We start from the raw sequence: 25,799 nt of genomic DNA, 5'->3' as shown, positions 1-25,799 counted from the left end.
GTTCAATGAAGTTTTAAATTCATGTCTATCTTTATGCCTATGAATTACTCTGTTGAAATAAAGGTGACACCAGCAAAAATAGGCAGAAGGCAGATCCATGTGGCACCTAATAGAGTAATTCATTCAGAGAGGCATGAACTTTCATAAGCTACAGCCTACTTCAGCAGTTGAAACATGCAAAAGCTCATGCTTCTTTGAATGTGTTAATCTATGACAGGGGTGGGCAAAATATGGTCTGTGGGCTGGATCTGGCTCACCAAGTGATTCTGTCCAGTCTACAGCGGGTTCCTCTGCCCCACCCAGCCCAGGCGCAGGGGGGCAGCCATGGCTGTGCACATATGACTAGTTCTGCCACTCCTGTGCATGGAAGTGGAGGGTTTCGACCTGGAGGGTTGTGGGCAGTGGAGTCCCCCAGGGCTCGGTCCTGGGGCCTGTACTGTTCAACATCTTTATCAGCGATCTGGATGCAGGTGTGGAAAGCACACTGTCCAAATTCACTGACAACACCAAGTTGTGGGATGAGGTGGGCATGCTGGAGGGAAGGGACATAATCCAGCTAGATCTAGACAGGTTACAGAGGTGGGCAGATGAGAATAGGATGGAATTCAACACAGACAAGTGCAAGATGCTGCATCTAGGGAGAGGAGCCAGCCTATAGGTTGGGGAGCACCCTTCTTGTCAACACAGTGGCAGAAAGGGATCTTGGAGTCATTGTTGACTCCGGGATGAACACGAGCTGCCAATGTGAGGAAGCGGTCAGTAAGGCTAACCACACCTTGTTGTGCATCTACAGATGCATCACAAGCGGGTCCAGGGAGGTGTTCCTTCCCTTCTATGCAGCATTGGTCAGGCCACAGTTGGAGTACTGCATCCAGTTCTAGGCACCGCACTTCCAGAGGGATGTGGCTAGCATTAATAGGGTCCACAGAAGGGCCACTCACATGGTCAAGGGGCAGCAGGGCAGGCCCTATAGAGAGAGGCTAAAGGGCCTGGACCTGTTCAACCTCCACAAGAGAAGGATGAGAGGGAGTAGGGTGGCTGTTTACAAACTCACCAGGGGGGACCAGTAAGAATTGGGGGAGGCTCTGTTCCCCCCGGCAGCACCCGAGGTTACTAGGAATAGCAGCCACAAATTGTTAGAGAGAAGGTTCAGGCTGGACATCAGGAGACATTACTTCACAGTTACAGCTGCCAGGGTCTGGAATGGACTCCCAAGGGAGGTGGTGCTCTATTCTACCTTGGGGATCTACAAGAGGAGGCTGGACAGCTATTTGGCTAGGGTGATATGATCCCAGCACCCATTCCTGCCTGGGGCAGGGGGTCAGACCTGATGATCTTTTTAGGTCCCTTCCAGCCCTAAGTACTATGATACTAAGTGCCACCTGGTGCAGAGTGCAATCTACCCTATCTCTGTGCACGGCCCTCAAGCACACCGGGAGCTGTAGTCTGTGGGTCCATGGCAACAGTACACTCTGCCCTCACACTTCCAGCTGCCACTGCCTGTGTCTCCACCAATATTGCTTGACCCAGCCCCACTACCTGGGCACCTTGGCCCATCCACCCCATGCCCACTGCTGGGGGCAGTGGAGGAGTGAGTGGGAGGAGTGAGTGGGTGGGCAGGGCCTCCATGGTGAGTGGTTTGGGACCCCTGCCAGCAGGGCATACTCAGTCAGATAGATGGGATGGGGCCACAGGTGGGTGGGGATCAGGATGGGTGGGGGGGGGCAGGAGCCAGGATTGCTGGGTGGTGACAGAGTAGGGGCAGGGCCTGGGGCCTCAGGCAGTGTTGCAATGCACTCCCCGCCATGTCCCTGCGACAGGCACCAGCTCTGCTGGTAACCACAAGGCAGGGAACTGGCACCCATCACAGGAAAACGGAGGGAACAGATTGTACTCTGCCCTAAGCCCTGGCTGTGCATTGTCACTGCCCCATGATTCCAGCCCTGCCTGCCCATTCCACTCCTGGACACCACTCCCTGCCTGCCTATAGCCCCTTCACATCTGCCCGGCTGAGCATGCCCTGCCTGCAGGGGGGTCCCAGGTTGGTCTGCATGGAGATCCCACCAAATCCATCCAGTGCCCCCAGTGGTGGGTGCAGGGCGGATGGGACCAGGGCTGGATAGGATCAATTGGCACCTCCCTGGTCCTCCGTCGCCTCCCCCCCAAACTTGCTAGGCAGCATCTGTGATGGGATGCTGAGGCCAGATCAGCACCCCACCTTCCTCCCACAGCCCTAACAGCTCACCAGAATTCCTTAAGTGGCCCTCCAGCCCAAATAATTGTCCACCCATGGTCTGTAAGGTGCCATGTTGCCTTGTGTTCTGCCTAATTTCAGACTAACAGTTAATTATCTCTCTCTACCAACAAATATTCATAAAATTAAGTACAGCTACTTGTCACAAGTTCATGTCCTGAAGAACCAACTGATCACACAGATGTATTAGATGAGTAATTTAGAATAATACAAAATAGGGCTAGAAGGTATTTCAGGAGGTTGTTGAATTGAACCTCTTCCTCAAGGCAGAGATGTTTGACCCACTCAAAAATTTGCAAAGATAGGGATTCCACAGCTTCCCTAGGTATGTCATACATTTCATAGACATTAGGGCTGGAAGGGACCTTGCAAGATCATCGGATCCATCCCCCTGTCCAAGAGGCAGGAAGTCAGCAGGGGTCAAATGATCCCAACAAGATAGGCATCCAAGTGTTTTTTGAAAGTATCCAGAGTAGGTGCTTGTACCACCTCTGGGGGGAGTCTATTCCAGGCCCTGGGGACTAGGACAGTAAAGAAGTTTTTCCTTATGTCCAACCTAAAATGGTTTTCCAGGAGTTTGTGACCATTGGACCTGTCTTCCCATGGGGTGCCCTGGTGATTAGACCTTCTTCCAGTTCCTGATGCACACCCCTTATGTACTTATAGGCTGCCACCAAGTCACCCCTGAGCCTGTACTTTTCCAAGCTGAAGAGGCCAATGTCTCTCCGCCTGTCCTCTAATCATGTGTGTGCTGTCTTGTCCTCTAATCATGTGTGTGGCTCTTCCCTGGACTCTGTCAAGCTTCTCTACATCCTCTCTGAATTGCAGAGCCCAGAACTGGACACAGTACTCCAGCTGTGGTCTCACCAAAGCTGAGTAAAGTGGGAGGATGACTTCCTGGGTCTTGCTTGAGATGCATCAGTAGATGCAAGCCAGAGTTTTGTTTGCTTTGCCAGCTGCAGCATTGCATTGATGACTCATGTTCATCTTGTGGTCAATCATGACCCCCAACTATGTTTCAGTCATGGTGCTAGCAAGTGTAGCACTGCTAAGCCTACAAGTGTGGTGTGGGTTTTTCTTCTCAAGAATGGAGCACTTTGCATTTCTCAGTTCTAGTTCTCAGCATTTCTCTCATTTCTCCATTCTCAGTTATCTGTTCCAGTGCTTAACCATCCTCAGTTATAAAGTTGTTCCAAATATCCAATCTATATTTCCCTTGTTGCAATTTAAGATTTGTTTCTTTTGGTGTGCCCCTGGTCACAGAAAATAATTTAGTTTATTACCATATTCACTTCTTTATAACAACCATTATCAGGTTCTCTTTTATCTTCTTTTCTCCAGACTAAATAATCTCAGTTCGTTCCAGCCCTTTTTCATAAATCACGTTCACAATTTTGGGAAATGTTTTACTTGTTCTCTGCTGGGCATTTCCTTTTTGTTCATGTCTTTCTTGAAGTGTAATGGAAACAATAGTCCAGATGAGATCTCACTGAAAGAATCGCTTCCACTGCTTTGCATGCAACATGCTTGTTAATATATCCCAGAATTCCATTGGCTTTTCTGGGGGGGTTTTCAAGAACACACTGGCTTGTATTCAGTTTGCAGTCCGCTTTAACACCCAGCTCCTATTCTGCAGTACTGCCACTTAGTTTATCATTTCTCCGTTCATATTGGTGCATTTGATTGTTTTAACAACCTAAGTTCAGGAGTTTACCCTATTGAATTTGACCCTATTGAATTTCATTTGATTAATTTTGCACCATATTCAGTTTGTCCAGATCATTGCTAATTCTATCCTCCGAAGTGGATCCTCATCCGGCTCAATATCCACTACAAACACAATCTCATTCCCCAAATAATATGAAACAGCACCAGACCCAAGACAGACACTTGTAGAACCCACTTGACACCTCCTTCCCAGTTTGCTGTTGAGCCATTGATGACTCCTGTTTGTGCATGAAGAATTGGGGATCCTGGTTTTAAGTACATTCTAAATATCTGTATATTTTGAGGTTTGATTTTGGTTTTTTTATCATAGAAAATCAGAGCTCCCTCTGCTCCCTTTATTCACCAGGATGTGGGTCCAGCTGTGCCTGTCCCCTCCACCCCCGCCACTGTTTTGTGTCGCTGAGCAGCCCTGATATTTCATAGATGTCATAGACATTAGGGTTGGAAGGGACCTTGGAAGATCATTGAGTCCAGCCCACTGCCCCAGGGGCTGGAAGTCAGCTGGGGTCACAGGATCCCAGCAAGATAAACATCCAATTGACTCTTAAAGGAGTCCACAGTAGGTGCTTGCTGCACCTCTGGTGACAATCTGTTCCAGGCCTTGGGGGCTCGGACAGTAAAGAAGTTCTTCCCTGTGTCCAGCCTGAAACAGTCTTGGAGGAGTTTGTGACCATTTGACCGTGTCATCCCACAAGGTGCCCTGGTGAACAGGCGTTCCCCCAGATCCTGATGTACACCCCCTGATAAACTTACAGGAAGCCACCAGGTCCCCCCTGAGCCTGTGCTTTTCCAGGCTGAAAAGTTCCATGGCTCTCAGCTTCTCATCATAAGGCCTGTTTTCCTGCCCTCTGATCATGCATGTGGCTCTCCTCTGGACTCTCTCAAGCTTCTCCACATCCTTTTTAAATTGTGGAGCCCAGAACTGGATGTAGTACTCTAGCTCCCGCCTCACCAAGGCTGAGTACAGCAGGAGGATGACATCCTGGGATTTGCTTGAGAAGCATCTATGGATGCAAGCCAGAGTTTTGCTCACTTTGCTGGTGAAAATCCCAGTCACAGGTACCCCAGCTCCTGGGATTCCAAAGTATAGGAACAAACACTCCCACCACTCACTCACTGGGAGGCATATGTGCCTCGGTGCTCATTTTCACCCCCTGGTGTTGGAGCTACAGCACTTCAGCACCTAAAAAGTGACTATTCTACCCGGAATGTTCTGCCTATATGTGTGAACATCTCTTACCCAGTCAGTTAACTGGTTCCTGGATAGTGGCACCCTAAGATTTCATTTTGAGTTTCCAGTTTCGAAGAATATGCTGTTTAGACAGGCCAGTTTCTTGCCACTCTTCCTATCCTTCCTTTCCACTGGTGTAGCCTGCTCTTATGACCTTCATGTGGTGTCCTTAAGGTACAGACAGTTCTTCTGGACTCCTGTTTCCCATAGACTCATTTGCAGTGGTGGATCCAGAGGGGATGCAGTGATGTGACTTCATTCCCCTTTTGTTTTGCACTGTACTATGGGAATCTCAAGGGACTTTTTAGAGTCCTTAAAGCAGATGAAAATCCTCCTGCCCTTCCTGCTCAAAGGCATGCCTCCCCCCCACCCCAGTCTGAAAGGCAGACTGAAGGAAAAAAGATCTTTCCTTGTGAACTGAGTCTGCTTATTGCTGTGTTTCCTGTGTAGACTATAGGCTTTAGTGGCTTTTACCTGGCCAAAACTTAAGTAGTTGAAACTGCTATTCCCATATATCCTTTTCTTCAATGCATACTCCAATTTCCAGAAGCTGTTTTTTAGGGGAGGAAAGGTGTATATTGTATGAAGGAATATATGGTACTCGCACACAGTCCTCTGAGAAGAGCTCTCATCCATTCAGCCTCCTCTCTTGTTATTTTCATTGTCCATCTTTTTCACCTCCTTTTTACTGTCACATTCAATTTATATTTTAAATGAAAATAAGGGTGGTAAATTGATAACAGTAGATTATAATCTTAAATAAAACAAGTAGCACTTAGGCAAGGTACCTACTATGCAATTCTTCTATTATGTTGGGAGTAGTTTCCATAGATTTCATAGATTTCATAGACATTAGGGCTGGAAGGGACCTCGGAAGATCATCGAGTCCAGCCCCCCGCCCAAAGGGCAGGACGTCAGCTGGGGTCATAGGATCCCAGCAAGATAAGCATCCAGTTTCATCTTGAAGGTGTTCAATGAAGGCGCTTGAACAACCTCCGGCGGCAGGCTGTTCCAGACCTTGGGGGCTCGGACAGTAAAGAAATTCTTCCTTATGTCCAGCCTGAAACGATCTTGTAGTAGTTTGTGACCATTCGTCCTCGTCATCCCTTGGGGCGCTCTGGTGAACAAACGTTCGCCTAGATACTGGTGATCACCCCTGATAAACTTGTAGGTGGCCATCAGATCACCCCTGAGCCTGCGCTTTTCCAGGCTAAAGAGCCCCAGGGCTCTCAGCCTGTCATCGTAGGGTCTGTTTCCCTGACCCCTGATCATGCGCGTGGCTCTTCTCTGGACTCTCTCAAGCTTCTCCACATCCTTTTTGAATTGTGGAGCCCAAAACTGGACGCAGTACTCCAGCTGCGGCCTCACTAAGGCCGAGTACAGGGGGAGAATGAAGTCCCAGGATTTGCTTGAGAAGCATCTATGGATGCAAGCCAGCGTTTTGGTCGCTTTACTAGCCGCAGCATCGCATTGCAGGCTCATGTTCATCTTGTGGTCAATGATGACCCCCAAGTCTCTTTCTTCCATAGTGCTAACCAACATAGCACTGCCAAGCCTATAAGGATGCTGCGGGTTTTTCTTCCCAAGGTGGAGAACCTTGCATTTATCGGCATTGAACACCATCAGATTCTCATCCGCCCACTTGCTGAGCCTGTCCAGGTCAGCCTGGATCACCCGCCTGTCTTCTGGCATGGATGCTTTGTCCCAAAGTTTGGTGTCATCGGCGAACTTGGCCAGTCCGCTTCTGACTCCAGTGTCCACATCGTTAATGAAGATGTTGAACAGTATGGGTCCAAGGACAGAGCCCTGGGGGACCCCACTGGTCACAGGACACCACGATGAGTGACTTCCATCAATTACTACCCTCTGGGTCCGACCCCGGAGCCAATTTTCCAGCCAGTGGATCGTGGGGGACCCAAGGCGACAATTGGCCAGTTTCTCCAAGAGACGATCATGGGACACCAGATCGAAGGCTTTTTTGAAGTCAAGATATATGACATCAATCTCATCTCCCTTGTCCAGGTGATAGGTCACCTTCCATTGAAGGACTCACCTCTGTGGATAAGAAAGGAATTTAATTCTTTGTGTTCATTTATTTCCCGTCCTATCTCAATCTGCCAGTGGCAATGTGTATCCCTGTTTATTATGAATTACACTGAGAACACAAATCCATTGCACTTCACTTATAGCAGCTTTTCCCTAACTTGTGAAATCCACTAGAAGGGTTCAACATGAAATAAATTTCATGCCATTCAGCCCCATATTACATTGCTAGAGACCTGCTCTTTTCATTATGTTTTTTCTGTGCACCCCTGCATATCTTTCTCCCTTTTTGATGGGGGGTTTGCCTAGTATTTTGGGAATTGCTGATCTGCAGAATAGCTGTCCACGGTAATAAGTCTTCTTCATCCTTTAAACTAACCAGTTCCTTGTCATCTTTTGTACTTTCTTTCTGGTCACTCTATTTTCAGTTTCCCTTCATATGAATGTGTTGGCTATTATACAGACAAAATAATTCTCATGCAACGATCCTTTCCAAAATAAACTATTGGATAGCTTCAGCTATCTCAGTTGTGCAGATATTGTTCACTAAATCTTACTGCATGTCAAGTCTACCAGAAAATGAGCACACTTACATGCCTCCACTTGTCTTTCTCTGAGATCCCCAGTGGCTTTGAAGCTCCTGTTTCTTTCATGTTTTAAACTTTTCGTCCTGCTGTGATTTCACCCTGGCAGTGAATAGAGAACAGTTACTGTTCCCAACAGCAGACACCAAATGCCAGGACTTAAGTGACTTGTTCAGTGCTTGTTTTTATTTCAAATGTAGGTTAAGGCAGGTATCTAACTTGCCAGGATTTAAAAAAATAGGTAATCTTTTAAAATACTTTTAACAGAGAGCTTCACCAATAAAACTGGAAAGACAGTGAAAGACTTTTATTTTTTGCACACGGATACACTGAGTACATCCTAGTGATTAGGGATAGAATCAAGAAGAAAAGATGGAAAAAGAAATATGAAGAAAATAAAGGAAAGTGCTAAATTTACCAGCTTTACTTGTTGAATGAACATTCAAACTTAGTCTCTTTGCATCTTGTTGAAATGAACACTGGATCTGTACATACCTGGTATACCAAATGACAGTGTAAGTGTGTGTATATATATGTAAAGATTTGCAATGTTCTGTCTGTTAAATTTGTTTGTTAATAGAAGGAGAGTCAGTTTTTTTTTGTCTCCTATGATCTCTGACCAAATAGTCAGCACTATAGAATTAGCAATAGATGACCTCTGTTATATTCCTCAAAGATCAGATATCCTGGATACATGCATCTTGGGGTACTCAGCATTGAATAGCTAATTATTTTGTTTTATAAGTGATGCAGAATGTATGACCAGTAAAGAAATAATTTAACTGTGACTAAAGAGCAAAGCAACTCCTTTGCTCTTTAGTTGCACTTTGCTCTCCCTTGCTTTGCTCTTTAGTTGCACTTTGTTTATTTGTAATGCCCCAGCATCTGTTGGGAAAGTGATCTGGCATTTTGTTCAGTATTTGGCTGTAAATAGTTCATTCATTTCTATCCACAGTGAAGACTAAGTGTTCAGACTCTGCCAACATAGAGGGACGAGTAACTGGAGTGGTTAATCCTACTACCTCAACCTTTTGGTTGCCCCAAATGTAGGCACTGATTTGCCACATTGGCTAGAATGGTAGTCACAGCTTTAATATGCTGCCAGATTTGCATAAACAGATATTCTGTATCCCAATTCCAATGGAAATAAAATACAAAAAGGAAAAGGAAAAAATGTCAGGACATGTTATTTAAAAAGTAGCCTGTTAAAATTCTTGTAAGTATTCCTGGCAGACAAGGTTCTTTGGCTAAATCTGATATCTTTTATTAGACCAACTCAAATACTTAGCAAGCTTTAGGGTTTAAATACCCTTCGTCAGGCTAAGGAAGCGCATGCAGTTTGTGTGTGCTCTTCTTGGATGGAATAAATAGTAAAGAAGCCAGAGGCTGGTATGCATGCAAGAAAGGCAGTCAATGAAGATGTAAATTGAGGACTCAGTCGGTGAGAGACAAGCTGGGGGGGGGCATGCTTACTGCTACTCTGCCTGTAGCCTCATGGGGAAATGAGAGGTCTGCCCTGGACACCTTTTTTGCATGCTGCTTCTCTGCTTAGGCCTTATCCCAGGTACTGACCCAAAGATATTTCAGTTTCATATCAATTTATTCATCTTCCGGTCTTTCTTCTCAGCATCACCGAGCTACACTTGATGTAGAAAGGGCATTGTTGTAATACATGTATAAACCTAGTCACAGTGCTAGCTGCAGCCATGTCCAGATTTGAGGTCCTGGGGTGTCAAATAGCCTCGGTCAACCTCCAGCCCCTAAGGCTGGGGCCATCTTGCTGTTGAGTGCTTTCTTGTGGTTTCCACACACACTGGAGTACATACAGTCTAACTATTTAATTTATCATTTACAAAGCAGTCAACATATGAATGAGGTTAATATCAAAACAGGATATCAATAATATAATGGTCAAAGCCAGGGTATCAATGAACTAAGAACACTTTATATCAATTGAATAAAGAACACCCTCAGTACAACTCCCCAGCTTAAACCTTGAAACTCAAGTGAATTTCAGCAGGAGTGCACAGGGTTAACCAAAACATCAGCTCTCCTTTACATTAACAACATAGTACCATTCTTGGTGCAGGGGGGGCTTGCTTCGGAAAGAAGGTGCCATTCTGCCCTCTGATAGAGCCTGCACTGGGAAGAGAAGCTTTCCTTTGGTCCAGCTGTCTGTTGTATCTGCAAAAGAAACACACACTGTCCCCACTTCGCAAAAGCACCTTTCCCCAATTCCCAAATGCAGCCCCTTGTGCTGATAACTGGAACAACCTTTGGTTTATCACCCATACAGGCCCAGGCTGTTTTCTCAGCAAACTCTCCCCAGAGCCTTCCCAGACTGACACCTGTTCTCCTACGCAAGTCCCCCTTATGACCCTTTTCCTGTACACCAGTCCCTGTACCTCAGAGAGAGAAAAGGATGCCAGGTCTGTCTTCTCCCCATCTGTAACTGCAGCTTTCATTCACGGTCAACAGCCACCACCAGCTGCAGCGTGGTTCTTGCCTGAGCTCCGTGGTCCAGGGCCCCCTCCCTTCAGACCCCTCTCCTTTCTGAGCCTGGTGGTCCCAGGGCTGAGCTCTCTCCCCTTGCCTGCCTCAGGAACCAATCAAAAACATGCATATGCTTTTACAAAACAACTGTGCCTACAGTCTTTCCCGCTTTGCCTTTATAGGTATCTTTAGCCCTGCTGCAAGTCCAGCAGCAGTTGTTACACTTGGACAGGACAAAATAATCCAGGAATAGTCCTGAAATGTTCAAGCTTTTTGTGATACCATTAGAAAGTAGCCTTGGAGATTATCAAAAAGGGTCTCCACTTGTAAAAAAAATGTTACAAGCAACATAAGTTTGATTTGCTTGGCCATGTTAGAGCTTCAAGCAGAATTCAAGCAACCCCTTTTTCCTGTTAGAGGAATACCACTATTTCTGAAATGTGTAGGGCAACCTCATGGAGCTAGGGCAGCTTCTTTTCAGCACGTCATCCTTTGGCAGAGTTTTCATAATCCAGTGACCTTTTGGTAGGAATGTCATACCATCATTGTTTAAGTAGAAGTCCTATTATCCCCCTCCAAGCAAATTGACAATGCTTATAAATCCTCAAGAGTGAAATTTTTGTGAACAGTCATTTGAAGAAGAAAGAATCATTATACATCTTACTGTTAGTGAGATAGTTTAAAATGAGTTATCTATGAGAATGTCTAAGGTTTAGGCAAGGATCAAGTGGATGCTGTTGACATAAGAATTTGATTTAATCTATGTCAAGTATGCGCACACCAAAAACTGAAAGCACATGGATAAAATATCACAAAGAATCAAAATTACTTTATATTGTGTTTTGGTTTTATTTTAAAGAGACTGTACTGAGGGTGCAGGACAAACCATCCCAATGTGCAGGAAGAATAGCAAATGAGGAACACCAGGGCAGGGCACCTGTCAAGGGGTATGGCTACCCATGCGGCCCTCCGCCCAAAATAATTGCCCGCCCCAGGATTATATCTTCTTCAAGTTTGTGGATGACACCAAGCTGGGGGGTAGTGGATGCACTGGATGGTAGGGCTAGGATTCCAAGTGACCTAGACAAATTGGAGGATTGGGCCAAAAGAAATCTCATGAGCTTCAACGAAGACAAGTGCAAAGTCCCGTGGTTAGGAGGGAACAGTCCCATGCTCTGCTACAGTCTGCAGATGACACCAAGCTGGGGGGAGTAGTAGATATGCTGGAGGGTAAAGCTAGGATTCAGAGTGACCTAGGCAAATTGGAGAACTGGGCCAAAAGAAACCTCACAAGTTTCAACAAGGACAAGTGCAAAGTCCTTGAATGGAACAATCCCATGCACGAGTACAGGCTGGGGGCTGACTGGCTGCGCAGCAGCTCTGCAGAAAAGGACCTGGGGGTTACAGTGGACAATAAGCTGGATATGAGTCTGCAATGTGCCCTTGTTGCCAAGAAGGCTAAGGCTGCAGTAGTAGGAGCTTTGCAAACAGATTGAGGAAATTAATTATTCCCCTCTGTTCTGCACTATGAGGCCACATATGGAAGTGCTGTGTCCAATTTAAGGCCCCTCACTTTAGAAAGGATGTGGACAAGTTGAAAGAGAGTCTGGCAGAGAGCTACAAAAAAAGTTTGAGTGCTGAGGCACATGACTTGTGAGGAGAAGCTGAGGAAACTGGGTTTATTTAATTTGGAAAAGAGAAAACTCAAAGGGGATTTGATAGCACCCTTTAACCACCTGAAGGGTGGTTCCAAACAGGATGAAACTAGACTGTTTTCAGTGGTGGCAGATGACGGAACAAGGACCAGTGGTTTCAAGTTGCAGCAAGTAAGGTTTAGGTTGGATACTAGTAAAATCTTTCTCACAAGGGAGTGGTGAAGCACTGGAACCGGTTACCTAGAGAGGTGGTAGACCTCTTGGTGGTTTTTAAGGCCCAAAAAAGCCCAGGGTAGAATGATCTACTTGGGGATGGTTCTGCTTTGAGCAGGGGGTTGGACTAGATGACCTCCTGAGGTCCTTTCCAACCCTAATTTTCTATTTGTTTATGATTCTATGTTAAGTTAGCTACTTTTGCGTGCCATCAACTATGTAAGACGGTTGTACTCAACCAGGCCCTAGGACCAGAGGAGGGGCAAGGGCCAATTCACTGGGTAGATCCAACATGGGATTTGCACATGAGATCAGTCTGTGACTTTGATCTGGCCTTGGAGCAATCCCATGCCCAGCCTGACTCCATATATTGGATTTGGCCATGGAGTGGCTCCAAGTATCACATCTAGGTGTATTCCAGCCCCATGCGCTGGCTCAGCCCTACATGCTGGATCCAGCCACAGACTGACTTTGCTTGGGCTAAATCATATGGTCCATGGAGCGCCTCATATGTCCAGAAATTTGATATTGAGGGAGTGGTGTCAGCATTAATTGCCGCAGCTCTGGAAGCCATGGCAGTTAATGCTACTACTACTCCCCTGCCCCAAATTTGCAGAGCTATGGGCATCCCCATAGGCTGAGTTAGGCCTGTGGGCCAGAGGTGAAGAACAACTGGAGTAAAAAAAAATGAAAAAAGGAAGTGTGTAGCTTACCCTTGATGAACAACTCCTTTTTCCTATTCTTGAATAAATGATCCCAGTAGAGGGCACTGTGGTACACAGAAGTCTATGTAAAGTGCATTGAGCATAATTGAAAAAATAATGAGCCTCTGTTAGAGCTTTTCTTGTATTTGTATCATAAATTTTCACTGCTAAAGCTTTGTTTATCCAAGATGATTAGATCAGAAGCCAAAATAAACACCTTAACATCCTTAAAAAAACTCCGCCCAAATTTTCCTACCATTTCTTTTTAACTTTGTGTATCAAAAGTGTGTGTGTGTGTGGGGGGGGGGGGGGGGGGGCAGGGTTGTCTCTGTTACAGCTACTAGAAGGCTTGTTCTATTTGGAATTTGGAGGAACAATATCATTTGGACCTTTTTTATCCTACATAGCAGACTGTCTTTTTCTGATTGGTGAGGGAGAGCAGGGTATACATCCATCTGAAAATGGGCTGTTGCTCCCCTCCCATCAATCATAAAAACATAAGAATTGCTGGATTAGACTACTTTCTCTGACTGGCCAGTATCAAGTACTTCAGAAGTCCTTTTCACTGTACAATTATTGTATAAACCTACTCATTTGGGTTTTATTTAAAAATAATTAATTAATGGATAGTTCTTCTCCAAAAATATGGAGTTTATATTTTTTAAACTTTTATCTAATGCTTAACAGTATTTATTAGTATTCATTTAACTATTTTTGTAACCTACAAATATACTGTTCTCAACGATATTCTGTGACAGTGAATTCCACAGATTAGTAATGTGCTATGGAAAAATAGGAGTGTCCTTTTGGCAGTTTTGGTCTAGTTGTCTTTCTTTCAGTTTCTCTGAATGCCCATTTGCTTTTATATTGAGACTTGAAAAACAGGAGTGCTAGGTTTACAATTTTCATAAAATCATAGAAAATTAGGGTTGGAACGAACCTCAGGAGTTCATCTAATCCAACTCCCCTGCTCAAGGCAGGACCATTCCCAACTAGATCATCCCAGCCAAAGCTTTGTCTAGCCAGGTCTTAAAAACCTCCAATGATAGAGATTCCACAACTTCTCTGGGTAATCTGTTGTAGTGTAAATTCTTCCTAATATCTAATCTAAACTTCCCCTGCTGCAACTTGAGACCATGACTCCTTGTTCTATCATCTGCCACCACTGAGAACAGTCTAGCTCCATCCTCTTTCGAACCCTCCATCAGGTAGTTGAAGGCTGCTATTAAATCCCCTCTCAGTCTCCTCTTCTCTAAACTAAATTAGACCAGTTCCCTCAGTCTTTTCTCATAAGTCATGTCCCTCAGTCCCCTCACCATTTTTGTTGCCCTCTGCTGAATTCTCTCCAATTTGTCCACAGCCTTTCTGTAGTGGGGGGCCCAAAACTGAACATAGTACTCCAGATGTAGCCTCACCAGTGCTAAATACAAGGGAATAATCACTTAACAAGGAAGCAGCGATGCCGCCACCCTGCTGAGCAGTATCTTCCCTACTCTCCTCAATCACCATGTCTTCGCCGCCGTCTACCCCACTGGGGTTACTTGGCTCCAGGCAGCAACTGTAGCCAATGCATAATAAAACTTCATGCCTTGTTAACTAAGTCCTGTGTGATCTCTGGTGCTTCATCCCCCTCAGGGATTAACATCTAACCATTTTTTCCCATCTTCAAAGTCGTGGCAGGTGAGCACCGAGGGGAAATAGCCTACAGTGTCCATCAGGGGTTCGTGGTTGGTCCAATGCTTTTCAACATCTTAATCAATGATTTGGATGTCGGGGTGATGAGCTCACTGGCCAACTTCGCACATGACACCAAGTTATGGGGGAGCATAATCACTCTTGAAAATAGGTTGCAAATACAGACAGACCTAGACAGGCTGGCAAGTTGGGCAGATTGGAACCAGATGAAGTTCAACATGGAGAAGTATAAAGTACTCCATCTGGGGATGAACAATCCCCAACATACTTACAGGCTTGGTGGCACCATACTGACTAGCACCATGACTGAAAGGGACCTCGGGGTAATAATAGACCATAGTATGAACATGAGCTGTCGACGCAATGTTGTAACCAGCAGAGCAAACAATACTCTGACATGCATCAACCGATGCATCTCAAGCAAAACCAAGGATGTAATTCTTCCACTTTACTTGGCATTGGTGAGACTGCAGTTGGAGTACTGCATCTTGTTCTGTGCACTGCATTTCAACAAGGACATGGAAAAGCTTGAGAGAGTCCAGAGAAGAGTCACCTGTATGATCAGAGACTTGCAAGGCAACCCATATGAGGAAAGGCTGAGGGACTTGCGCCTTCTCAGCCTTAAAAAAAGAGAAGGCTGGGAGGGGACTTGGCAGCAGCTTACTGCTGTATCAGGGGAATACATCAAGGGCTCAGGAAACAACTGCTCACCAGGGCAACCTTGGGGAAAACCAGGAGTAATGGCCACAAACTCCTGGAAGACCATTTCAAGGCTTAATGCTAGGAAGAATGTCTTCACACTTAAGGTGTCCAGACTGTGGACTAAACTCCCTCCAGAGGTGGTACAATCACCTAACCTGAAAATCTTCAAAAGGAAACTGGATGGTCACCTCGCTGGGGTGACCTGACCCCAGTTGTCATTCCTGCCTAGTGCAGGGGGGCTGGACCACCTGATGATCTTTCAAGGTCTTTTCCAGCCCCTTTTAATCTATGATTCTATGAAACCCAAACCACCAGTTAAAAAAACTCAAACTAAAACCATAAGGCCCCTGGCCATAACTGAACTCTTAACCGACAGGCTGTATGTTAACCCCTACTAGGTTTTAGTACCCTGCTAGTCCTCAGCTCTTATGTAACATCATCGGCCAAGCAGAATCTGAGTCAGTCACCCAGCAATTGGCACTCTCCACTATCTCTCTGTCTCTAGAGCTCTTTTCCCAGTGGCCTCCAGGGCCTGCCTGCCTGCCCTGGGTCAGGTCTGGCTTATATCTCCCACGTCCTGCCCCTTTCCAGTCAGATGACCTCCCCAGCTACCCACAGTTGCTTTCTAATTAGGCTTGCTGACTTCACCTCAGGGTAGTTTACTGGTGCTGTGTAGCTGCTATAGTGTCTTCTCTCCCCTCTCAGACCTCACTGTGCTGGACTATATAACTAGCCCTGCAATATGCCCTCTTGGACTCTGCTTTACTCCCTGTTTGGCTATTTAACTTGTAATTAGCTCCTCCTACTTCTCTTTCCTCCTCAAATAACAGGAGCCTTCTGGCTCTCTGTTACATTAACTTTTTTATCTCCACTGTATATCCAGGTATACAGGGAATTGATATGGACAAATGGAAAGTCAGAAAGCAGGAAAAACAGAATGGCTCCGCAACCTAATAAAAGTCTGCCCTTGCATTAATTGCAAGGCTGGGAAAATCAAATTGAAACCATTTGATCAATGTGTATGTTCTCTTCTGAGTTTCATAAAACAGGATGGGCAAGCCTAGAACAGGACTTTAAATGGCTCATTGTTTCCAAAATTAAAATTTTATATTGAGCAGACAATGTCAAACTAATCTTTGTTGTAATTGTCCTTTTTATTCCTTGTACCAGTTGACTTAGATACATATTTACATGTGAATTTCACCTTTTAAGGTATGTGCAATTTTACCAGAGGTCAAGAATATTGTCACTATAATATCTTGCTCTCTTAATCTTAAACTACAATCAGCTAAACCAAAAAAAAATCTACATGATAGTACCTATTTTTAATCAGAACTTCCATTTTATTCAGTGCCTTCGATTATCTGCATAGATTAGTTGATTGATACATCAGTCATCAAAGTGGTTCAGTAGTTGAATAGATTTGTTCTGGATAAAATTCATACTTAATTATGAAAATAAAGTATCCTGTATCTTTAAAGGACATACCCAGAATAAAGGTGGTCTGGGATAGCTAACTTGTAGAAGAGGATTTTCAAGGTAGCATTTTTGAAAAAGATTCTATACCAGGGGTGGGCAACCTATGGCCTTCAGGCCCATTCTGGCAAATGAAAGGGTCTAGTCTGATATGCAGAGGTATGATTTGGCATAGGGGATCACTTACTCTTCACTGTGCCATGCCACCCCTCTGCTTTGTAGTCTTTTCTTCAGCTATGGAGTCAGCTTCTCCCAGTATCTTAGTTTATCTTCACTGCAGAGGGACTGGGAATTTAGCAACAAGTTGCTCAGAGTCAGGCAGGGACAGAAACTTCCAGTCTGCAGTAATGGCTGGGTCATAAGCTCTGGCCTGCACTAGCAAAAGGCTGCTGACCCCTGTTCTATAACTTTTTTAAAGCAGTAGTGCTCAAAGGAGTGATATAATTAGCATTACTTAGTCACTTTTGTCTTGGCATTAGAAGCATTCACAAGACAGTAATTAGCTAAAGAACATTCTCACTATGAAGGTGGTTAAGCATTGGAACAGGCTACCTGATATCACCATCCTTGGAATTTTTTAGAGCAGGTTAGACTGACACTTGACTAGGATGGTTTAGTCAAACGTGCTCTCAGCCCTACTTTTCAATAAATCTGTGATTCTGAAAGAAAGCAGAGTTGGGTATAAATAGTTCTCACAATGAAGGGAAGTAAGTGAAGATATCCCTGCAGAACTATGTGGAAGCCTGTGCTTTTCATATAGTGAGTTGGCCACATTTGCAGAGGACTGAAGAACTGCAGAAGAATCTTGTAAAATAGAGTAGATGAACAAGAAAATGACACATGAAGTTTAGTGTTAATACCACTCCCTGGTGTTGGGGCTGCAGCACTTGAACACTTGAAAAGTGATCATTCCACCTGGAATGGTAAGACACACTTTGTGTGGACACCTCTGACTTGTGACAGAACTAGTGAGGAACTGGTGAGGTCGGGTTTTTTCGGTTATTTTTGTTTTTAAAGGGCTGGGAGCTGGGCCAGGCAGGGCAGCTGGGGGGGGGGGGGGGCTGTGATAGTGAGGGAACTCAGGGGGCTCGTGGCAGACCCCCCCCCATGCAATGTTGGACAGTGGGGGGCAGCAGGGATTGCCTCCCAGCCAGTCAGCAGCTGATGAGTAGGGGCTTATTTTTTCTCCAAGTGCTGGGAACTGGGGCTGGGTGGGGCAGCCACTGATGGGGCTGGGAGAGCAGGCAGGGGATGCGGTCTGTGTGATTTGGAGATTCGGCCGATTCGGCAGCAACCGAATCTCTGAATCAGATTTGGTTGAATCGATTCAGGTCAGTGATTTGAATCACCAAATCGAATGAGGAGGATTTATTGGTGAGGATTTATTCACCAAGGCGCCCCTGGGGGTTACAAGAAACAATGGCCACAAGCTAGCAGAGAGCAGATTTAGACTGGACATTAGGAAGAACTTCTTCACAGTTCGAGTGGCCAAGGTCTGGAACAGGCTCCCAAGGGAGGTGGTGCTCTCCCCTACCCTGGGGGTCTTCAAGAGGAGGTTAGATAAGCATCTAGCTGGGGTCATCTAGACCCAGCACTCTTTCCTGCCTATGCAGGGGGTCGGACTTGATGATCTATTGAGGTCCCTTCCGACCCTAACATCTATGAATCTATGAATCTATGAATCGCTGTCCCCCGAATTGGCTGAATCAGAATCCAAAGTGAATACTAGTCACTTCGCACAGGCCTACAGCACACCCTCATACTCATTTTGTTTTAAAAGGCCGTATAAAGAAAAACATTTTTCCAAAATTATGGCTGCATAGAACATGGACAGAACTTATTTTTTAGCTGACCTACCTTCCTTTTCCTGCTTAACTGAAGCTGAAATCCTAGCTGCTTCTTTACACTGGTCTCCACAAGTGGATCTATGATTTTGAAAAGAGCAGAAGAGTCTCCAAGCCTGTGAAATAACAGTAGAGAGATAAGGAGCAGCTGTCAGACAATAGAATTGCCCTAAGGAAAGTAAGCTTTATTAGAGACACATCAAGACTAGGGCTGTGGGAAATTTTGATGGGTGTTTAGTTTTGAAGCTGTTTCAACACATTTCAAGCTCGAAACAGTGAAATCAAAACAAAACAAAAGGCTCTGAAACAGCTTCAAAACAAAAGGAAGGCGCTTGAAACGTTTTGAAAGTTTCAAAATGTTTTGAGTTTCAAAGCTGGGCTTGTTGCAGCACAGGTCCCTGGATCTGCACACAGATATCAGCTGGCTGCCATTGCCTGGTTGGGCCAGCAGCAGCACCCGGCTTCCTGGCACTTGGCACAGACTGTGCCCAGCACCAGTCCCAGCTGGCAGCAGCAGCTTGCTGTCATCCCGTGGGCAGATCCAGGGGCCCATGCCACCTAGGAGGGCTGCAGGCCTGTGCCAGACTCCTTCCGGGGTGTGCAGGCCTCTGGTTTTGTGTGAGGGATGACACCAGGCTGCTGCTGCCAGCTGGGACTGGCATTGGGTGCAGCCTGTGCCGAGCACCAGGAAGACTGGTGCTGCCACTGGCCTAGCCAGCATTGGCAGCCTGCTGTCATCACGTGGGCAGATCTAGGGTCCCATGCCCCCTGGGAGGAGTCTGGGAGGATTCTGGCACAGCCCTGCCACCCTTCTGGGGGGTGCAGGTCCCCAGATCTATGCACAGGATAACAGCATGCTGCTGCTGCCAGCAAGTGATATGAGTTTTCCTTGTCAGCAGTTTGCAGTGCAGTTTTCAAGGAAGCCCTGCACCTATCTCCTTGAAACTTGACAGGCTTCATGCCCTTGGAAGGGGCTACCATCCCAAATGACATAGTTATAGGCATTTTCATGATTCCCCATTATAGCATATGGGAGAAACATCGAAATGGGTCGAAACAGCAAAACAATTTCGACAAAATTAAATGGAATAGTGCTTTGAAACAAAACGAAATGAAAAACTGAAAATTGTCCCTTTGAAACGGGGAAGTGGAAGTGAAAAAAAAACCCGTTCTGTTTCACACAACCCTAATCAAGACTATTAAAAAGAGAAATGATACTTAACACCTTCGGAATAAAGAACAATGAGTCATTAGCAGGGATCCTGGTTTTCTCTGTCTAAAAGTCCCAAATGTTTTGACTAAAACTCAGAAAATCTGTGTATTTCCATGATTAAAATGAAATATATATTTTACAGGTGCACCAATACATCAGTCCGATATCGGATCAGGACCAATATAAAAAAATGTGCTGTATAGGATATCAGCCCGATGGGGCCAATAATTTGGCCAGTAAATGCTTCTGCTGTGTGCAGCTGCAGCACAGCACTCAGGGAGCGAGGAGCAAAGTGGGCAGCGAGGAAAGCTGCCTCCAGCTGATTGGTCTGGTGTGGTAGAAGGGGAGCTGGGCAGGAAGGGGTGTGGGGGAGGAGCAGATCAATGCCCCCCACAGTGAGGGAGGGGGCAGGGGCAGGCACTGCTCGGGCAGGGTGGGTGCATGGGGGAGACGGCTCCCACCACTGCTTGCACCCCGGGAGGACCGGGGTGGGGGGTCATGTGCCCCCCGGATCTGCTTGGGGCGGGACAGGGTGGGCTGCAGCTGGGACTGGACAGGGCTCTTCTCAGTGGGGGCTGGGCTTGGGGCGGATGCTGGCCATGCTGGGAGGATGCTGCATCCACCCCAAATTTTGCCACTGCTCCGCTCCCAGTGCTACCATTGCCAGCTGCCAGCCCAGCCCTTCCCAGCGTGTTGGTGGATGTGGGGCACTGAGCCAGAGCAGTGCCAAACGGCTGGTGATGGTGGCGCTCGGAGCAGAGCAGCGGTGATATTTGGGTAGTATGCAGCATCCTTCCAGTGCTGCCTGCACCCACGGTAGCCATTTGGGAGACAGTGATCACCTAATAATAGAATCCAGCATAAGACGTCGAGTGGGTAAGGTAACTAGTAGGGTGAAAGTGCTAGACTTTAGGAAAGCTGATCTCAATGACCTCAGGTGATTAGTCAAGGACGCACTGCAGAGTAGGAGTTTTGAAGGGATGGGAGCCCAAGAAGGGTGGCTGTGCCTTAAGGAAACTATCCTTCGGGCACAAAGCAAGACGATCCCCGAGCGAGGCAAAAAAGGGAAAGGGGCCAGGAGGCTTCCATGGCTGACCAGAGAAATCCAGGGCAGCCTAAGGGCCAAAAGGAGAGCACATAAAAAGTGGAAACAGGGTGAGATCACTAAAGATGAATATACCTCCTCTGCTCGTGCTTGTAGGGAGGCAGTTAGGCGGGCCAAAGCTACCATGGAGCTGAGGATGGCAACCCAAGTAAAAGACAACAAGAAATTGTTTTTTAGATATATTGGGAGTAAAAGGAAGGCCCAGGGAGGAATAGGACCCCTGCTAAATAGGCAGAAACAATTGGTGACAGACAGGGGGGACAAGGCTGAACTCCTCAACGAGTTCTTTGTCTCAGTGTTCCTAAGTGAGGGGCACAACAGGTCTCTCACTGGGGTTGTAGAGAGACAGCAGCAAGGTGCCAGACTTCCATACATAGATCCTGAGGTGGTGCAGAGTCACTTGGAAGAACTGGATGCCTTTAAGTCGGCAAGCCCGGATGAGCTCCATCCAAGGGTGCTGAAGGCACTGGCCGACATCATTGCAGAGCCACTGGCGGGAATATTCGAACGCTCGTGGCACACGGGCCAAGTCCCAGAGGACTGGAAAAGGGCTAATGTGGTCCCCATTTTCAAGAAGGGGAGGAAGGAGGACCTGGGCAACTATAGGCCAGTCAGTCTCACCTCCATCCTTGGTAAAGTCTTTGAAAAAATTATCAAGGGTCACATTTGTGAGAGCCCGGCAGGGCAAATTATGCTGAGGGGAAACCAGCACGGGTTTGTGGCAGGCAGATCGTGCCTGACCAATCTAGTCTCCTTCTATGACCAGGTAACGAAACGCCTGGACACAGGAGGAGGGGTGGATGTCGTATACTTAGACTTCAGGAAGGCCTTCGATACGGTATCCCACCCCATACTGGTGAACAAGTTAAGAGGCTGTGATGTGGATGACTACACAGTCCGATGGGTGGCGAATTGGCTAGAGGGTCGCACCCAAAGAGTTGTGGTGGATGGGTCGGTCTCAACCTGGAAGGGTGTGGGCAGTGGGGTCCCACAGTGCTCGGTCCTTGGACCGATACTCTTTAATGTCTTCATTAATGACTTGGACGAGGGAGTCAAATGTACTCTGTCCAAGTTTGCAGATGACACAAAGCTATGGGGAGAAGTGGACACGCCGGAGGGCAGGGAACAACTGCAGGCAGACCTGGATAGGTTGGACAAGTGGGCAGAAAACAACAGGATGCAGTTCAACAAGGAGAAATGCAAAGTGCTGCACCTAGGGAGGAAAAATGTCCAGCACACCTACAGCCTAGGGAATGACCTGCTGGGTGGCACAGAGGTGGAAAGGGATCTTGGAGTCCTAGTGGACTCCAAGATGAACATGAGCCGGCAGTGTGACAAAGCCATTAGAAAAGCCAATGGCACTTTATCGTGCATCAGCAGATGCATGATGAATAGGTCCAGGGAGGTGATACTTCCCCTCTATAGGGCGCTGGTCAGACCGCAGTTGGAGTACTGCGTGCAATTCTGGGCGCCACACTTCAAGAAGGATGCGGATAACCTGGAGAGGGTCCAGAGAAGGGCAACTCGTATGGTCAAGGGCCTGCAGACCAAGCCCTACGAGGAGAGACTAGAGAAACTGGACCTTTTCAGCCTCCACAAGAGAAGGTTGAGAGGCGACCTTGTGGCTGCCTTTAAGTTCATCACGGGGGAACAGAAGGGAATTGGTGAGTATTTATTCACCAAGGCGCCCCCTGGGGTTACAAGAAACAATGGCCACAAGCTAGCAGAGAGCAGATTTAGATTGGACATCAGGAAAAACTTCTTCACAGTTGGAGTGGCCAAGGTCTGGAACGGGCTCCCAAGGGAGGTGGTGCTCTCCCCTACCCCGGGGGTCTTCAAGAGGAGGTTAGATGAGTATCTGGCTGGGGTCATCTAGACCCAGCACTCTTTCCTGCTTATGCAGGGGGTTGGACTCGATGATCTGTTGATGTCCCTTCCTACCCTAACATCTATGAATCTATGAATCACTCTGAGACCAACCCCACCCCATGCCGATCCAGGGGGCACATGCCCCCTGTGCCCTTCCAGGGTGCAAGCAGCCCCTGTGCCCCACCTGGGCAGTGCCTGCCCCTCCTCTTTCCATCACTGGGGAAGGGTGTTGATCTGCCCCCCCCCGCCCTTTCCCAACCCCATCGCTGGCAGTTTTGTCCCGGTTCTGGAGCGAGACGCACAAGCGGAAGCCTGTTGCGCCCCTGTCGAAACTAGGGACCCCCAGGACCCCACAGTGGGACCCCAACCTGGACCTCCATGGCAGGGAGGGAGGGACCCCAACCACAGACAGCTGTGGGGCAGCTGAGTGTGAGCCAAGGAGGGACACACACCCAGCCCCCAGCTCCTACTTTGCCCAGGCCCCAGGGAGCCATGCAACCAGTCCCACCCAGCGCGTGAGACAGGGGGAGGGGGAGCACTCACCTGTCCCCTTTTTCCATGGGGCAGGTACCCCCTGGCCCCTAGAGCAGTGCAGCCCCATCGGTGAGCCCTTCTGCACATGCACACAGTTTAAAAAGGGCTCACTGACAGCTTAGCCACAGCTTGTCCATGGCTCCAAAGTGAGATACACAGGTAGAAGCTTGTTGTGCCCCGAACCCAGAGAACCCCAGGGAGCCACGCAACCAGAGCATTGCAAACAGGCCACGCAAACAGAGGAGGATGGTGGTAGTAAACCAAAGACTGCAGCACTGGTGTCATTGAGAAGGCTTTGGTTTCCATGACCACATTCCGCTTTTTGGTGAGAGAGGCAGTGAGCTGCTGGGAAGGGATGGTCTCCACCTCTCTCTGCTGCGGAGGAGGCTCTTCTCAGCCAGACTGGCTGACCTGCTCCACCTGTCTTTAAACTAAGCCCGCTGGGAGATGGGGGGACTACCACCACTGCTGGCCCACTGAGCAACCCTTGCAAAGCCAGCAGGTCAAGGCATTTAAGGGAACCGACCCCTGCCCCAGCCCTGGAATGAACTGTGGGCAAGACAATGGCCCCTAAAGGGACACTTGCCTGCCTGTACACAAATGCCAGGAGCCTCAGGAATAAACAGAAGGAACTTGTCCTCCTGCTCAACGCACCTAATTACGACGTCATAGGGATAACGGAGACCTGGTCGGACTCCACCCATGACTGGATTACAGGTATAGATGGCTATACCCTGTACAGGAAAGATCAAGTGGACAAAAGGGGTGGAGGTATAGCTGTCTATGTCAAGGAAAGCTACATGTCCCTGCAAGCTGACACTGGTGCCCAGGGTGAACAATTGGAGACCCTGTGGGTTAAAATTCGTGGGGAACACAGCACAGGGAACACAATGGTAGGAGTCTATTACAGACCTCCTACCCAGGATCAAGAGCTTGACTAGTAGTTCACCAGGGAACTGACTGAAGCTGCGCGTTCCTGGTGCATGGTTGTCATGGGAGACTTCAACTACCCAGACATCTCGTGGGAAGAGTGCTCAGCCAACTCAGAGTGGTCGCAAAGCTTTCTCTTGTGTGTGGATGAGCTCTACCTAATGCAAAAAGTCGGCAGCTGACGAGAGTTAAAGTGCTGCTTGACCTGGTACTGGCTACGGGGGACGACCTAATCAGCGACCTAACGATCGAAGGGAAGCTGGGTGACAGTGACCATGAGCTAATCAACTTTACCATCCACCGTAAAGCTGGCAAGTCAGTCAGCAATACAGAAGTCCTTGACTTCTCAGGAGGCTTCTGGAGAGGCCCTAAGGGATCATGAACCAAAAGGGAGGGGAGTTCAGGATGAGTGATTGCTCCTCAAGGGAGCGATCCTGGATGCACAATCTGAGTCTATCCCATCTCAGAGGAAAGGCAGCAAAAGGGCACAGCATCCCCTTGGCTCTGCAGGGAACTAGTGGACCTCCTGGATCTAAAAAGAAAGACCTACAAAGAATGGAGGACTGGATCCACCTCCAAAGAGGAATATTCTGCATTGGTCTGGACCTGCAGGGAGCAAAACAAGAAAGCCAAGGCTGTGACTGAACTCCAACTAGCTACAAGTATCAAAGACAATAAAAAGTCCTTTTTTAGATATGTGGGAAGCCGGAGAAAAAGCAAGGGCAACACTGGACCCCTACTAAACCAGATGGGACAACTGACAACCGATGCCCAGGAAAAAGCCAACTTGCTAAATGGGTATTCTGCATTGGTTTTTCACCGGTCCAACGGGGCGCCCCTGCCCATTACAGGACAGGAACGCCTGGGTGAGGATGATTCTTTACCTTCCATCAATGCTGACCTTGTGAAAGAACACCTTGAGAGGCTGGACACCTTCAAGTCAGCCAGCCCTGACAGTTTACACTCCAGGGTACTCAAGGAGCTGGCGGGCATCATAGCTCAGCCCCTGGCACGGATCTTTGAGAACTCCTGGTGCTCTGGTGAAGTGCCTGAAGACTGGAAGAAGGCCAATGTGGTGCCTATCTTCAAGAAAAGGAGGAAAGTGGATCCGGCAAACTACAGGCCCATCAGCCCGACCTCTATTCTGGGGAAGGTCTCAGAAAAGATTATCAAAGAGGCCAATCTGACCAGACTGGCCGATGGCAGCATCCTGAGGGATAGCCAGCACAGGTTTGTTGTGGGTAGGTCTTGCTTGACCAATCTTATTTCCTTTTATGACCAAGTGACCTATCACCTGGGTAAGGGAGAAGAGATTGATGTTGTATATCTTGACTTTAAAAAAGCCTTCGATCTGGTATCCCATGGTCACCTCTTGGCAAAACTGGCCAACTGCGGCCTCGGCTTCACCACAATCTGCTGGCTGGGGAATTGACTCCGTGGTCAGACCCAGAGGATGGTGGTTGATGGAAGCCAATCACCGTGGTGCCCTGTTACCAGTGGGGTCCCTCAAAGCTTTGTCCTTGAGC

The 25,799-nt window shown here is 47.4% G+C and overlaps 1 protein-coding gene across 5 annotated transcripts in view; it reads left to right on the top strand.

Moving 5' to 3' along the window:
- Positions 1-25,799, top strand: part of SGCG (sarcoglycan gamma) — a 296,440-nt gene that overhangs the window by 57,716 nt on the left and 212,925 nt on the right. The window lies entirely within an intron of this gene.

This window comes from Alligator mississippiensis, chromosome 1 (genome assembly GCF_030867095.1).
Source record: "Alligator mississippiensis isolate rAllMis1 chromosome 1, rAllMis1, whole genome shotgun sequence".
Taxonomy (NCBI): domain Eukaryota; kingdom Metazoa; phylum Chordata; order Crocodylia; family Alligatoridae; genus Alligator; species Alligator mississippiensis.
The sequence above is the reverse complement of the archived record's forward strand: the minus strand, read 5'-3'. Positions and strand labels throughout refer to the sequence as shown.